At 32.4% G+C, this 17,769-nt stretch overlaps 2 pseudogenes; both read right to left on the reverse strand.

Annotated features, from left to right (window-relative positions):
- Positions 1-14,628: 14,628 nt before the first annotated feature.
- LOC131804911 (cytochrome b-like) lies at positions 14,629-15,349 on the reverse strand (annotated as a pseudogene).
- Positions 15,147-16,743, reverse strand: LOC131804912 (NADH-ubiquinone oxidoreductase chain 6-like; annotated as a pseudogene).
- Between the last annotated feature and the right edge of the window lie 1,026 nt (positions 16,744-17,769).

Below are 17,769 nucleotides of genomic sequence, written 5' to 3' on the forward strand. Positions count from 1 at the left end.
TTAGCAGTGCTGAAAACAATTCAACCAAGTTTTTGATTGAAAATGTGTATGTTACTGCCAACTTTAATTTACCAGTACAGAGTTTCAATATGAGCTATATGCTAGAATGATATCCAAATGTCCCTCTTTTGGAAATGAATTTGAAAGATTATACCAATGTGAAGTCGAAAATGATAGCAAGCTTTTCTCATGCCTTTTTGACCAATAGCCTCAAAGTCTAGATTGGTATGGATTATTTACGGGCCGACGGCAAAAAAAGGGGATAAGAGTATTCTTGTCAATATCGAGGATCGGAAATGTAAAAACTAATGGAACTAGACGAAATGAAGAATTGTTATTTTGGAATGGAAACGTTTGGTATCAAAATTCCCGTGAAGAAATTATTTTCGAAGGATGGCGAAAGTGCGTTGAAAATCTTAAACAAGACAACGGTCAGGAAAGGCAATCGCTTTGAATCTGGACTACTTTGTAGAAGTGATGACTTTACTCTCCTGGATAATATGCTATGGTTTTTAAAGAGCATTTGACAGTGGAAAAAAAGGAGAGAGATGCAACATTTGCTGAAGACTGTATGCTTAAAAATTAAAGAATATGTCGATAAAGGTCATGCAAGAATTATGTCGGAAGATGAGGCAGAATCTCAATCCAGTAGGACGTTTTATTTGCCTCATTTTGGTGTTATAAATCTAAATAAAAAGAAGTTGAGATTTTTTTTGGCGCTGCTGCAGAAACAAATGGCATTTCCCTGAACAAAGCCCTTTTACCAGGACTTGATATAAACTATTCTCTTTTGGCGACTCTGTTAAAACTCCATCAGACTAAGATCGCATTGTGCGGCGATTTAAAAGAAATGTTTCACCAAGTGATTATCTCCAAACAGGATAAAGATGCTCCACGCTTTTTATGAAGAGATGGCGATCCGTCTAAACCTGTAAAGACGTTTGTGACATGTTCTCTAACAATTGCACAACTTGAAGAAAATAAGAATGCACAAGAATACGCAAATATCTACCCCAGAGCGGCGAAAGCAATTGTGAAAAGGCACTATGTCGACGATTAGGTCGATTCAGAAAATAAAGTGATCGAAGTAGCTGAAGCAGTGAAGAGAATTCATAAATCCGGTGGATTCGAAATGCATAACTTAATTACTAATTCTGATCGAGTAGCTGAGAGATTGGGCATTTTGAATGATTTTATTTTTGTTCTGAAATTTCATAAAGTTTCCAATAAAGTTATAACAATGAAGCGAACGCCAACCAAAAGAGAATTATTAAGCATTTCAATGTCAGTTTTTGATCCGTATGGTTTTGCCGCAATTATGATTTGATTTCTTCTAAATTATTAATACAAGAAGTATAGAGATGCAAATTAGGATGGGACCAAAAACTTCCAGAAGATATTTATCACAAAATCACGAATTGGTTGCAAGAGTTAAAGAAGGAGGAAACTTTTAAAATCCCACGATGTTATTTTAGCAACGGTTCAATGTAGAAATTACAGCTTCGCATTTTCTGTGATGCCAGCTTTGGCTGCCGTGGCTTACTGGCGAACAGAATGTGGACAAAATAACATTCAAATAACCTTTGTCATAGGAAAAACTTCTTGTGCACCACTTCGTTATAATTCAGTTCTAAGACTTGAACTACAAGTAGCAGTGATGGCCGTTAGTTTGAAGGAAACAATTGCAAAGAATCACGAATTTAGGAATTTTCAGACGTATTTTTGGAGTGATTCTCATACAGTTATACAATGGAAAAAGTCTGATCACCGTAAATATAAGCAGTATGTAGCGAATCGAGTTGCTGAAATTCTGGAAAACTCAGAGGAAGAACAATGGCGATGATGTGCAACATCTCAAAATTCTGCCGATAAAAAAGAAATGTTTCCGATACCTTACGAACCGGAAAGCGTATGAGAGAGTGGTTCATGAAGAGTCTACTTAGAGCGTCCCGAGGAACAAGGTTGACAAGTCAAAGGAAGATATAAAATTTAAGTTTGTTGTGGATACTGTAAATCAAACGTTTGATATTATAGACAAAATGATATGTCAGTCATCAAAATTAAAAATTCGATGATAAATTACTTGACTTCTGAGATGTAAAAAGTATATACAACATAAGTATTTGAAAACTGAAGAATACACATTGATGAAAAAAAAATCAATTATACTGTCCAGCCAAATTGTATCATTCAGACGAGAAGGGGGCTCATTAGATTAATGACCGTTTAAACAATGCAACCATTTTATTATTTCTTATTTTGCCCAAGAAGCAGAAATACACTCAAGTGATAACTCAATGGGCAATGTAAGGGAAAGCTTTTGGATTCCGTCTATTAGAACTGTTTTGAAAACAGTCGAAGCACAGTGCAGCCTATGTAAGATTATGAAATCCAAGCCATATCAGCCTCAAATGGCTTCACTTCCTAAGGACAGAGTTACGCCTTTCGCTCGACCTTTTTCGTACTGCGGTGTGGATCTTTCCGGTCCTTTCGACGTAAAGAAGAAGATGTACTGAGAATCGCTGGATTGCGCTATTTGCTTACCTTTCAACGAGGGCAATACACATGGAAGTCGTTAAGGACTTATCTTTTTTTTTTTTGATTCATTTCCATTAAGTAGAACTTACATACGAATCTTCGCAACTAAAGAAAAAGGGACAATTTCATCCAATTTATAGCCTTAGGCTTCTTTGTAATCGCGGTGTGAAAATTGAAGAACCTCAAAAAAGAAAAGGCTAACCTCAATGTACAAACTGCCAAGAGTATGGGCATACCAAAACGTATTGTAAATTGCTATCGGTTTGTGTTACTTGTGGTGACCACCACAAATCATCGGAATGTCCACATCCCAAAACTGACCCAAGCGTCAAAAAGTGCAGCAATTGCGGTGGAAATCATACTGCAAACTAAAGAGTCCTGTATATATCCACTTAACAAAATCTAGCTTAGCCACAAAAAATCCTGCAAGCTACCGGGTTCGGGAAAATCCACAATTTAATATCAAAACAGAAGAGTTTCCTGAGCTAAACAAGAGGAATGAAACCACCGCTCCTAATTACAATCTCCCCTCACAGAATATGCAATACTTATGTTCTGATACTTTGAGAAATGACTCACCCAACTATAAAAATTCAAACATAGAATCATCTTTCGAAAAACTTTGTCTTTTATGACAAGTATGCAAAGCATGATGCAAGATATTGTGAGAAATCAATCTCTGATTATGCAAATAGTTTTAAAACAAAAATAGATAAAATTCGAATCTGTTTTTGGAACGCAAACGGCTTAAGCCAACATAAACACGAGGTCGAAAACTTTATTCACTCACTCAACATAAACATTTTACTGGTATCTGAAACTCATTTCACTTCTAGAAACTGTTTTAGAATAAAGGGTTACTAATAAAATTCAGCATTACCCCATGCCAGAATATAAGTTTGACCACCTACAAACTACAATTGTTGCACTATCTTCAACGAATACAGCTATATCTGCTATATATTGTCCTCCGAGACATAGTGTAAGCAAAGACGAATTCGCACACTTTTTCCGCTAAACTGGACATGTTATCTGCTGGCCAGCCTACTTACTGGCCTTCAGACCTGCAAAAACGTCCTGACTTAATTGACTTTGCAGTAAAAAGAATATTAAGAAGGAACAAATGTCCGTGGTACCCTCGTTTGACTTGTCGTCAGACCATTCCCCAACTATAATAACATTAAATGATGTTCAACTCGCAACTTCCCCGGATTATCTACCAAATAAATACACAAACTGGATGAAGTACAAAAAATATGTGAGTACACATGTGAATTCTAAAACTCCTCTAAAGTCCAGAGAAGAAATTGACAATGCAGTTAAAATATTTATTTCGATAGTTAACACCGCTGTCAATGTTGCCACTCCCACTAAATTTTCTAAACTAGAAAATAATTCCTACAATCCATCGACCATTCGAAAACTCGTGTCTGATAAAAGGAAGGCCGGAAGAGAATGGCAGAAGCACCGCTCACCTAGGTTTCGGGAAAAACTAAAAGAATGTGAAAAACTCTTACAACAAGCACTCAGATTAAATGAAGAGCGAAACCTAAAAATATTCCTAAATAACCTGGATCCCACAGCGAGAACAGACTACAGCTTATGAAAAGCCACAAAAAACTTGAAAAGACCTATCGCCCACGGATCTCCAATTCGCCAATTCGGACTTGGGCAAGATCTACAGAAGAAAAAGTAAACGCATTTGCCGAACACCTTGAATCTGTATTTACCCCAAATCCCGGACCCTCGACAGTTGTTCAACCTTTAATTGACGACATTGTTCCGAATCCAATACGATTTTCTCTAAAAGAAAATGAAACTTCTATAGCCTCGATGAAACTAAAAAAATCCCCGGGTAAAGATAGAATTACTCCAAACATGCTCAAGAAATTACCAACACCGGCCGTTAAACTATTGTTATTTATATTTAACAGTATTCTTCGATTAGGGTTCTTCCCGTCTGTATGGAAAGAATCTGAAATAGTAATGATTCCGAAACCTGGAAAAGATCCAGGTAAAATCGTAAAGACCCATCAATCTTCTATCTATACTCTCAAAGCTGTTCGAAACAACATTACTAAGGAAGTTAACTCCCCATATTACAAGTAGCAATATTATCCCCGACCACCAATTCGGCTTCCGTAAGAACCACAGTACTATTGAGCAAGTTCACCGCATAGTCGCAAACATTAGAATGGCATTCGAAGGGAAGGAATACTGCCCCGCGTTATTTATAGGCATTTCCCAAGCGTTTGACAGAGTCTGGCATCTTGGAATTCTATACAAAATTTGTGAAACTCTACCTAAAAACACTCATAAACTTTTTTGTAGTTATTTATCAAATCGTACGTTTGTTGTTAAATCGAAAGACATACTTTCAAATTCGAAAAAAATATTGGCTGGCGTCCCACAGGATAGTATCTTAGGACCAATTCTGTACGTGTTATTTACTGCCGATATGCCCACAACCAATGAAACTCTAACCTCAACGTTAGCTGATGATACTGCTGTCATTAGCCTACACAAGAATCCTCTGATTGCGTCGGAAAAACTACAATACCATGTATATCTTCTCGAAAATTGGCTGACAAAATGGAGAATATCGGTAAATGCCAGCAAGTGCATACACGTTACTTTTGCTCTAAGACGTGAACTTTGCCCACGATAAAAATCTTTAATACTCAAGTTCCACAGAAAGATACCGTAAAATATCTCGGAATGCAAAAATCACACAAATTAAACTAAATAAGGCCAACCTTGAGTGGTTAATTGGTATACGTTCTTCTATTAAATTAGAATACAAAGTCGTATTATATAAGACTGTAATAAAGCCAATTTGGATGCATGGCATACAGCTCTGGGGCACAGCTAGTGCCTCTAACGTAAGTAAAGTACAAAGCAGACAGTCGAATATTCTTCGATCTATTACAGGTACATAAGGTACCATGGTACATAAGGAACGCAAACATCCACAAGGACCTAAATATACTTACTGTTGAAGAAATAAAGAAGCTTTGCCGCAAGTACTTAAACAAACTCTCCGAGCACCCAAATAGCTTGGCCTGCCAACTCCTACTATTCGGAGAACACGATAGACTGCGCAGACGTGACACTCTTTCTATCATATAGTTTATTTTTTTGTCTTACGCTCTCATTATTTTCAGCTCTTGTCTGGCCAATTGATCGTCGCCCACGGTTATACTTCTACAGGTAGTAGTATGCTAAATTGGAAGCTGCTTCTGTGAAGAAATTGAAAAGACTATTACTGAAGTCCGCGGGAAGATAAGTGAAGAAATCGATAAGACTATTACTGTAGTCCGCGGGATGATTAGATATAACTGTATCTAAACAAAGCAACATTATATCCGTGAGACTATTTCTGTAGTTCGTGATTGACTTAGATATAACTGTATCTAAACTAATCTTAACTACCTACTCAATTAATTCACGGATATAACTGTATCCACAAGCCACAAAATAACACACATCTATATCATAAAAAAACAATAATTAATAATTAAAGCATAAAAAAATTGGGGTGATTGTATTGACAACCTCCCTATAAAAAATATTAGTATATAAGATATGAAACCTTATTGTTATTTTCATTAAATATATGAAAGATTCAATAAATTAAACAATATAAAAAAATTCCATTAAGCTTGTGAAATTTTATAAATAGAAGGGGACAATGGAGCAAACTTCGTTGGTAATATGAAAGAATTGAGGAACGAAGCATTTTTTAGATCACAATGAAATTACAAGATATTTTACCCCTCTTGGTATAAAATGAATGAGGCCACACGATCCTGAGCCCTTCACCCCAAATCACTTTTTATTTTATGTCAAATCTGTTCTAATATTTTTCCAATAATTTTTGTTTACATTTATTGTAATTTGAACTGTTGGTTAACGTAGAAGGGTCTACAATTTCAATAAACCCTCACTGATATCGGTTGTCTAAGGCATTTACGTGTTTTGTCTTACGTTAGCAACGTAAGACAAGTAAGACGTCTGTTCACCTAAAACGAAAGGTTTCCTCAAAACTCTCAGTATTGCAATGTAACAATAAGGAATTTGTCCCAGGCACATATATCGTTGAATTTTGCCACAACCTATTCCAATACAACCTGCCAAATCAAAGATTCATATCTCTATAAGTTATCACAGACCGATCAAATTTGAATGTCTAACAAATATGTCAATTTATAGAGGAATCGCAAAATTAAGTGTCATTTCAAAATTGTTCGAAAAATGAATTACTGAAGAAATTTTACTCAAAATTCAATCATTATGGAGTCCATATCAGCATGATTTTCGTACTGGTCTCTCAAATATAACAACAATTTTATTCAATTTATATCAACAGTTATAAAATAATTTGTTCAGCGTAATCAAATTGATACAATTTATACAGATTTTAGTAAAGCTTTTGATAGAGTTAACCACCAACTCATAATATATAAATTAAGTTATAGGGGCTTTAACGAAGTCAAATAGGGGTCATCTTACAAGATAGATCACATCTAGTTTTGTTTGAAAGGGTGACCATAAATCATTCGAAATTGTTAATGTACGCAGATGATGTTAAATTATTAATTTTCTATAATTGTGAAAAACAAGTTTATTTACTTCAAAAGAACTTAAATAGCATTTTTTAATGGTGCAGCTTCAATTGTATGGATTTAATTGTAAGCATACGAGCTTCTCCAGATCTTCTCTGACTTTGCAATATAATATTGACGGTCATTCATTATCAACTGTAGAATCATTTGTCGACCTTTTGATGTATCCAAAATTAAATTTTAATACTTATGTAATAAATTTCTTTGTTGTTACAAAATATTAAGGCAATAATGGAATTATATTGTTGTTTTTATGGAAACAACGTTTGGAGAAAGATGGTAATGCTTAAGGTATGGTAAGCCCAGGTTTCGAAAAGAGACACCAATTATCATCAGTTCCCTTGCTTTTTGATTGGGATATTCTCCCCAGGAGTTATTTTGAAATAACCCCTATGCCAAAAAAAAACTTTTTTACTCAAGTGACGAAATCGTAGGCTCAATAGAAGAGGACCAGAGAAGCAAATAAAATTTGGCAAAAATCATTACAATACCAAGTATCGGGGGGTACCGTCATATGGGGGCTATACAATATTTTCAATTGCAACCATCCTAGACACAATACAAATTGTTCTGCCAAATTTTGAAGCGCTACGTACAATACTATGGGCTGTATCGTGATTTCAACATGCAGACAGAAGGACTTTGTTAAATCGACTTAGAATTGTATCTGATCATAAATATATACACTTTAACTCAGATGATTCCTCACGTACCTGGGCGGAGGTTGCCTATCCACAATTGTGATTGGGATGGATCTATCTGTAACATCCAAGCAGCATTGACAGCATTTTATTAGCTTTCGCGCCGGTAAGATCTTTGTCTTCTCATGTAGATGGTCGGCAGGTGCAATGACGAGGTACCTTGTTGCGGTTGTAAGGGAGCGTTGTGGTAGGACCGAATATTTTTCCACTGCGTAGCACTAACATTGGCGGACCACTTAAAAAGGCTATCGAATGTGACCCCTAAGACCTTGGGATAGTTGATAGTCGGAATTACAACACCGTCGACCTGTATATACGGCAGTCTATGTGGTGAAAAGTGTTGACGTCGATTTATATTCCTCGAAGTGAAAAAGCCGATTAGTTGTACTAGATAAGCTTTTAAGTGATCGAAAGATTGACTGTTTTATAAACCGTTCTGGTTGAGTCCTCTGCTGATATATATGGAAATGGTGACTAAAGCTGCTGTTGTGCTATGCAATTTCCGGAAAACTCTTTTTAACTCGTGATATCGGCTTGTAGAAATCACTTTTGCTGGCATTCTTGCCTGTCCACCCTGCCCAGGGTGGCTAACAACAGGTTGAGGACTTTGGTGAAATACTCAACTCCTAGTTTATCCCGATGATTCAGCATCATTGTAGAGATTCCATAGGGACCAAGCACCTTGGGTGAGATTGCGCTTCTGATGACTTGTGCAACATCTTCCCATATAACGGTACCTCCCGATATTCGGTATTTTGATGATTTATGCCACATTTTTTCACGGATTTATCTGAAAATTGGTATTTGTAGGTCATGACGGGTCCCTGAGCGTGTGGCAAAACATTGCATGTATAGGTCCACGTTTTGGTATAGCCCCCATATAACGGTACCTACCGATATTCGGTATTTTGATGATTTATGCCACATTTTTTCACGGATTTGTCTGAAAATTGGTATTTGTAGGTCACAACGGGTCCCTGAGCGTGTGGCAAAACATTGCATGTATAGGTCCACGTTCTGGTATAGTCCCCATATAACGGTACCTCCCGATATTCGGTATTTTGATGATTTATGCCACATTTTTTCACTGATTTGTGTAAAAGTTGGTATTTGTGGGTCATAATGGGTCCTAGTTCGTGTGGCGAAACATTGTAATTATAGGTGCACGTGTTGGTGTAGCCCCTATATAACGGTACCTCCCGATATTCGGCATTTTAATGTTTTTTGCCACATTTCTTCTAATGTTCTTTTACCCTAGGGTGGAGGGTATTAAAAGTTTGGCCCGGCCGAACTTAATGTTTTTTTACTTGTTCCACTTATGCTCGCTGAGAGCGTCATGCCTGGTCGTGACCTAGAACGGAATGATTTAATTCATGATGGACATTATAATTAACTAACACCAAACGGTTATCAGAAGTGAACTGATATTGGGCATATATAACGCGGGGCAGAACTATTTAACGGTGGGATGTACACGTAAAGCACCTTTAAGACTAATCTCGAGATTGCGTCATTGGCGGATGTAGTCTTTGTTGGATTTGGTAAAGGCATCAATCGAGGCAAATATGTGATTATAATTTTTGTTTGTGATTTCCAGTGGTCCAAGATTGGCAATATGGTAAGTGTGCAGTTGCGAGTCTAATTTCAGTGAAGGGTTTAATTCTCCTTCCTGTTTTCCACGCTTCCAACCAGTTATCACACAAGCAACACAATTCGTTAGAAGTCTGTGAATATCATATACCAGCTTCGGAATGTAGTATTCCTTATTTAGTCTTTTTTATGGAGAAGTATCCCTTTCATAAGCATTGGAACCACTAAAAGTTCACAATCGTTTTCAATCTTGTACAATATACCAAATTTGACAAGAATACTTTATAATTAGGCTTTTTCTTTAAGATTTCTTGAATTGCTTAAAGTTCTTCGTCCAACTCTTGCAGTCTTCTTATACGTTCTACTAAATCAACATCGTGACTAATCATTATCGGGTACTTGGGGCATATACATACTTCATCTGTGTAACAGATCTGTGTTCGACCACTAAATCGTATTCTTGTGAAAATATAATGAATCTTGCTACTCTTGTACTTAAATCTTTTTATCCAGAGTTTTCGAAAGCATTGCAATCCGTCATAAATTAAAAATGTTTATCAGTGTCTGTACCAGGTGAAATTTTTCTATTTTCAATGATGTAACCTAGAAATTGAATTCTTTTCTTTAGGAAACTTCACTTTTTAACATTTATGTCTAATTCATAGTCTCTACAGGTATCCAAAGCTCTTTGAATATTTATAACAACCTCTTCGTAATTACTTGCTGGTATTATTTATGTAACGTTGAAACACGGCCGACGATTTATTCTTCGATAATCAACACATTGTCTAGACGTCGAACCACGGTTCTTCACCATAACGATTAGACTGCAAAATTCTAAGTCCGAATGCTCCAACCAGTTTTCAAATTGATTTTCAACTGCAGTCCTCTCTTGTATTGTTAGTCGTCTGGGATTGCATAATATTGGTGTTTCATGTATAAGTACGAGACTCATTTCCACGTTCGTTGTTTTGCTTTTGTTGGGCTTATATGTTTGAACAATATGCCTCACTTTCAATGCGTCAATGTTTGAATCAATTTTCTTGTATTCGTCGCAAACTTCCATAAACATTATTCTGAGCTCCTCGTCATCTTCTTGTAATGTGTCTTTAATCTTCTCGATCCTCAGACAGTCTGGAGTAGCTGTTTTGTTGGCCTGGCTACAAATATCGGTTCCTATTGTTACCTCAACCTTGCTACATCTATTTGGAACAACATTAAATTTCATATTGGATCCTTCGTTCTCCAATATAATCTTGTAATAATAATTCCTTAAGGGCTTGTCTTTTTTTCTTTGGAGTTCTTACCAAATCCCAGTAGGTGGAAATTGTATTCAATTAGCTTCGGATTCTTACCGAAAAATTTCGTTAATTACCGAAGTTATATGCATTTTAAGTTCACCGACTTTTGTCGGTAACTCAAAAAATGCATATAACTACACAACAGTAGTGGAATTCTCTAACTCATTTTTTGAGTTACCGACAAAAGTCGGTGAACTTAAAATGCATATAACTTCGGTAATTAACGAATTTTTTCGGTAAGCTAGCGACGAAATCAAAGTAGTCGTTAAGACCTACCGATAGATACCAATGTATGAACTTTAACTTCTTTTTCATATCAAAAATTTTGATTTTAAAGTTACCGATTATTGTCGGTAACTCAAATAATGACTTAGAGAATCCCACTACTGGTATGGAAACAAGTCGTTAAAGTCGTATGCAATTATCAACATTTTGCAGATTGATCACAACATTAAATCTATGAGAGAGGAGAAATATCGTTGTATCCAAATATTATACCAGACAAGATTCAACACTTCTGATCTCTCCGGGATTAGCCGCTTAATTTTTGGTTATTTCGAGTTGATCAATGACGTTTCGTTCAAATTATCGCGAGTTGAGCGCCCAAATTTATAGGTTTTTATTCAATATAATTCTGTTAAGTCTTAAATCTATGACATTTAAAATCTCTACCCCGAGAGAACTTTACTATTGATTTACTAATTCCTACCCATGGTAAAATTAAGAAGGTTCTAGTTTTCAGTAATTTAGCTTGTCAAATTTCATTGCATGGAAAGCAAGTTCACATCTCTGATTTGTGTATGTATAATGGATTTATAAATATAAATTTTGACAATGAGATGTTGTCAATTAAGTAATTTTGAAAAAATTGTACACATGTGATTGCATGACTTTGCCTTCTTCATTCTACCATGTTCCTGCCTTTGGCAATAAAAAGTTACAGTTTTACCTTTAATCTATATAATTATAGATTTGGAATTCAAAAATAATGTTTATATAACAGAGTGAATTGATTAAGTAAAATTGAATTGGGAAATGACTGAATGAAAATGAGAGTTTTGCCGATGCACGTCTTTACAGCAGCGAACAAATACGAACTATATGTTTGCAATCGTTTCGTTCTGTATTTTCTCGATGTTCGAAACGAAACAAAACCGACATTGAGATAACGGGACTTGTTTCTTCTTTTGTCCTTTTTGTGTTGATGAGTGAAAACAAAAACAGAACTGTAATCTTCTCTGCTGTATGACGCAACATTGGAAACTAAACAGTACAAAGTAAAAAAGTACAAAATTTATTAAGAATAACAACTCTAAAGGGCTAAGTACATAAGAAGCTTGAAGTCATGGCTAGGCATATTAATGTCAAATTATAATGGAAAACGACGGCTGGATTTTAGTGCGGTTCTGTAATCCCTTTGTAAAATGTCACAAAATATGCCTAGCCATGACTTCAAGCTTCTTATGTGCTTAGCCCTTTAATGTAACAGTCATAATTTCGCTCAGCAAACCTTTCCCGGTGAATCGTTCGCAAGCGATACAGCTCGGCAACTCACAGCCGAAATACGTTATAGCAATCGTATTGCTTGTGTACTTCTGGTATTTAAATATTTGTGGTTTTGTTTTGTTTGGAGTACAAAACGATTGAAAAATAGTTAAAAAGTTTGTGTTTTCGTGCACACACATTATTATAAAACATTCTAATATTTTGTTAATGTGATCTAATTTTTAATCCACATTTCAGAAATATATATTTTTGAAATAAAAACGAAACAACAGCTGATGTAACCAGAGAATTCTTACTGATACTCTGTTCCAAAACGTGCAAGAATCCTTGGTACAATAATTACAAAGTGGGACAGAAAGATTAAATGTAATTAATTTAATGATTTATATTAGTAACAAACGTTTATATATATATATATATATATATATATATATATATATATATATATATAACATATATATATATATATATATATATATATATATATATATATATATATATATATATATATGTATATATATATATATATATATATATATATATATATATATATATAACATGGGCTATATACATTTTTGAATTTCCACTTGGAACTGGATATATAGCATCAGAATCGGAGGTACCTCCCAAAAATTTAGATTTTATATGCACATATCTATTGATTGGTTGAAGATACAGTCTCCAAATTTGCCTCAAACACAATATGAATGTTCGATTCCAATGAAATTTGGAATGTGTGAGGGGATTTAATCCGAAAATAAATTTGTCAAGTTATATTGAAATCGGTTCTGATTTGGATATAGCTCCCATATATATATTCGGCCGATTTCAAGCATTTGATGCACCAAACACGCTATGTATCCCCAATTTCAATGAAATTTGAAACGTGTGATCGATTTTATCTAAAAAATTGATTTCCGAAATTATATTGAAATTGGTTCAGATTTGGATATAGCTCCCATATACATTTTCGGCCGATTTCATGTATTTGGTGGACCAAACACGATATGTAATTCCAATTTTAATGAAATTTAAAATAAGTAACGGAATTGGGAGCAAAAATGAATTTGTCAAATTAAATTGAATTCGGTTCAGATTTGGATATAGCTCCCATATATATTTTCGACCGATTTCATGTATTTGATGCACCAAACACGCTATGTATCTCTAATTTCAATGAAATTTGGAATGTGTAGCGGAAATTAAAACAAATATACATTTGTCAAATTATATTAAAATCGGTTCAGATTTGGATATAGCTCTCATATATATTTTCGACCGATTTCATGTATTTTATGCACCATACACGATATGTATGTTCGATTCCAAAGAAATTTGGAATATGTAACGGGATTTTGATTAGAAAATAAATTAGTCAAATTATATTAAAATCGGTTCAGATTTGGATATAGCTCCCATATATATTTTCCGCCGATTTCACATATTTGATGCACAAAACACGATACGTATTTCCGATTCCAATGAAATTCGGCATGAGTGCTAAGTTTGGTACAAAAATAAATTTGACAAATTATATTCAAGTACGCTCAGATTTGATTATAGCTCCCATATATATACTCAGCCGATTTCACATATTTGATGCACCCAAAGCGAGAGAGACAAAATCTGGCACCAGAAAAAATTGCCAAATTATATTGAAATCAGTTGAGGTTTGGATATAGCTAACATATATATTTCGGCCGATTTCATATATGTTATGCACCAAACATGATATATATGACCGATACCAATGAAATTCAGAATGTGTGGCGGAATTTGGTTACAATAATAAATGCGACAAATTAATTGGAAATTTGTTAAGATTTGGATATAGCTCCCATATATATATATATTATCGGCCGATTTTACATGTTTGACGCACCAATTTCAATGAAATATGAAAGGTGTGGCGGAGTTTGGTGTAAAAGTATTTTTTTAATATTATATTTAAATCGGATCAGCGAAGTATGTTGCTATCTCGAATTCACTAATTGCAATAGAAATGCCACTCAGCTTCAAAAGATTGCAGTATACTGCACGCTTGGTATTTGCTATGAAATAAATAAATCCGAAGGACAAACCCTTCGTGTATGTATGTCATGTTACTGCTTTTCTAACGGTTTTGGTTATTTACGCATTAAAGTAGTGCAATAATTTTTTTTTAAATTTTTAAATTTGTTTTTTTTTTTTAACCAACATATATTCGTAAATAAAATTTTGAATGCATATAAAATCAAAAGGGGTAGCGAAGCGCACCGGGTTCAGCTAGTATATATATATATATATATATATATATATATATATATATATATATATATATATATATATATATATATATATATATATATATATATATATATATACAATTCATGTTGTTGTTATAATAATAAATCCAACGATATCCTTATAAGTAAAATAAGGATGGAAAGGAATTTTATCAATATTAGAATTTAATCCAATAGGATTATTTGAACCTGTTTCATGAAAAAAATAATAAATGAATTATTGTTATTGCTAATACAATAAAAGGTAAAATAAAGTGGAAAGTGAAAAATCGAGTTAAAGTTGCATTGTCTACAGCAAATCCTCCTCAAACTCATTGTACTAAGTCAATTCCTAAATAAGGAATAGCTGATAATAAATTAGTAATAAATGTTGCTTCTCAGAAAGATATTTGTCCTCAAGGAAGAACATATCCTATAAAAGCTGTTCCTATAACTAGAAATAAAATAATTACTCCTACTAGTCAAGTTGGTGTATATAAAAATGATCCATAATATATTCCTCGTCCTACATGTAGATAAATGCAAATAAAGAAAAATGATGCACCATTAGCATGTAAAGTTCGTAATAATCAACCATATTTAACGTCTCGACAAATATGATTTACTCTATTAAATGCTAAATTAATATCTGCTGTATAATGTATAGCAAGAAATAATCCAGTTAAAATTTGAATAATTAAACATAAACCTAATAATGATCCGAAATTTCATCATGATGAAATATTACTTGGAGCAGGTAGGTCTACTAGTGCATTATTTGCAATACTTAAAATTGGATGTTTAAGTCGTAAAGGTTTGTTCATTAGTTAATTAAATATTGGTCGTAAAGGTCCCTTAAATAAATTAGTAATTTTTACTACTGCAATTAATGTAATTAATAAATAATTTATTAATAAAATTGTTAATAAATTAGTTGGATAATTATATAATTTGTTTAAAGAAAGAGAATTTTCTATTATATATGAATTTAAATTAGAAATTGATTGAATTTCTATATTAGAATAATTTAATAGAATTCTTTTGTCAATAAAATATAATGAAATAATTATAATAAAAAAATAGAAACTGATGAAATCAAAATTTTTGAAGAAAATGTAAATATTTCATTTGAAGCTAAAGAAGTTACATAAATGAATAGAACAAGTATTCCTCCTAAAAATACTAAAAATAAAATATAAGAAAATCAAAATGTTTTAGTTATTAATCCTGAAATTATTGAAACTAAAATAGTTTGAATAAGTAAGGTTAATCCTATAGCTAATGGATGTTTAATATTTATAATAATAAAATTAAAAATAAATAGAAGAGTTATTAAAATTCATTGTATAATATCAAGAAATAGTTTAATTAAAATATTAATTTTGGGGATTAATGATAAAGAAATTTCTTTTTTCTTGAAGTTTTAAAAGAGTAACTCTTATTTTTGGTTTACAAGACCAATGTTTTTATTAAACTATTAAAACTAATGTTAATAATTTTAAATTGATGTTTACCTAGAATTTTATTTATTATAGGAGTATTTACTTTTGTTTCTAATCGAAAGCATTTATTGTCTATATTATTAAGATTAGAATATATTGTTTTAAGATTATTTCTTTTATTATTTGTATATTTAAATATATATAATTATGAGAATTTTTTTAGAATAATATTTTTAACTTTTAGAGTATGTGAAGGTGCTTTAGGTCTTTCAATTTTAGTTTCAATAATTCGTACACATGGAAATGATTATTTTCAAAGATTTAATGTATTACAATGTTAAAAATTATTTTTATAGTTTTATTTTTATTTCCTTTATGTTTTATTAAAAATTCATATTGAATGGTTCAAAGTTTTTTATTTTTTATTTCTTTTATTTTTATTTTAATAAATATATATTCAAATTATTTTATATCAATTTCTTATATATTTGGTTCAGATATAATTTCTTATGGGTTAATTTTATTAAGATTGTGAATTGTTTCTTTAATATTAATAGCAAGAGAATCAGTGTTCAAATATAATAATTATGTAAATTTATTTTTATTTAATATTATTTTATTATTATTAATATTAGTATTAACTTTTAGAAGTATAAGTTTATTTATATTTTATTTATTTTTTGAAAGTAGTTTAATTCCTACTTTATTTTTAATTTTAGGTTGAGGTTATCAACCTGAACGGTTACAAGCGGGAGTATATTTATTATTTTATACATTGTTAGTTTCTTTACCAATATTAATTGGTATTTTTTATTTATATAAGGTAACAAATACTATAAATTTTTATTTATTAAATAATTATATATTTAATTATGAAATTTTATATTTTTCTTTAGTTATAGCATTTTTAGTAAAATACCAATATTTTTAGTTCATTTGTGATTACCAAAGGCTCATGTAGAAGCTCCAGTTTCTGGTTCAATAATTTTAGCTGGAATTATATTAAAGTTAGAAGAATCCTTGGTACAATAATTACAAAGTGGGACAGAAAGATTAAATGTAATTAATTTAATGATTTATATTAGTAACAAACGTTTATATATATATATATATATATATATATATATATATATATATATATATATATAACATATATATATATATATATATATAACATATATATATATATATATATATAACATGGGCTATATACATTTTTGAATTTCCACTTGGAACTGGATATATAGCATCAGAATCGGAGGTACCTCCCAAAAATTTAGATTTTATATGCACATATCTATTGATTGGTTGAAGATACAGTCTCCAAATTTGCCTCAAACACAATATGAATGTTCGATTCCAATGAAATTTGGAATGTGTGAGGGGATTTAATCCGAAAATAAATTTGTCAAGTTATATTGAAATCGGTTCTGATTTGGATATAGCTCCCATATATATATTCGGCCGATTTCAAGCATTTGATGCACCAAACACGCTATGTATCCCCAATTTCAATGAAATTTGAAACGTGTGATCGATTTTATCTAAAAAATTGATTTCCGAAATTATATTGAAATTGGTTCAGATTTGGATATAGCTCCCATATACATTTTCGGCCGATTTCATGTATTTGGTGGACCAAACACGATATGTAATTCCAATTTTAATGAAATTTAAAATAAGTAACGGAATTGGGAGCAAAAATGAATTTGTCAAATTAAATTGAATTCGGTTCAGATTTGGATATAGCTCCCATATATATTTTCGACCGATTTCATGTATTTGATGCACCAAACACGCTA

This window comes from Musca domestica, unplaced genomic scaffold (assembly GCF_030504385.1).
Source record: "Musca domestica strain aabys unplaced genomic scaffold, Musca_domestica.polishedcontigs.V.1.1 5, whole genome shotgun sequence".
NCBI lineage: Eukaryota > Metazoa > Arthropoda > Insecta > Diptera > Muscidae > Musca > Musca domestica.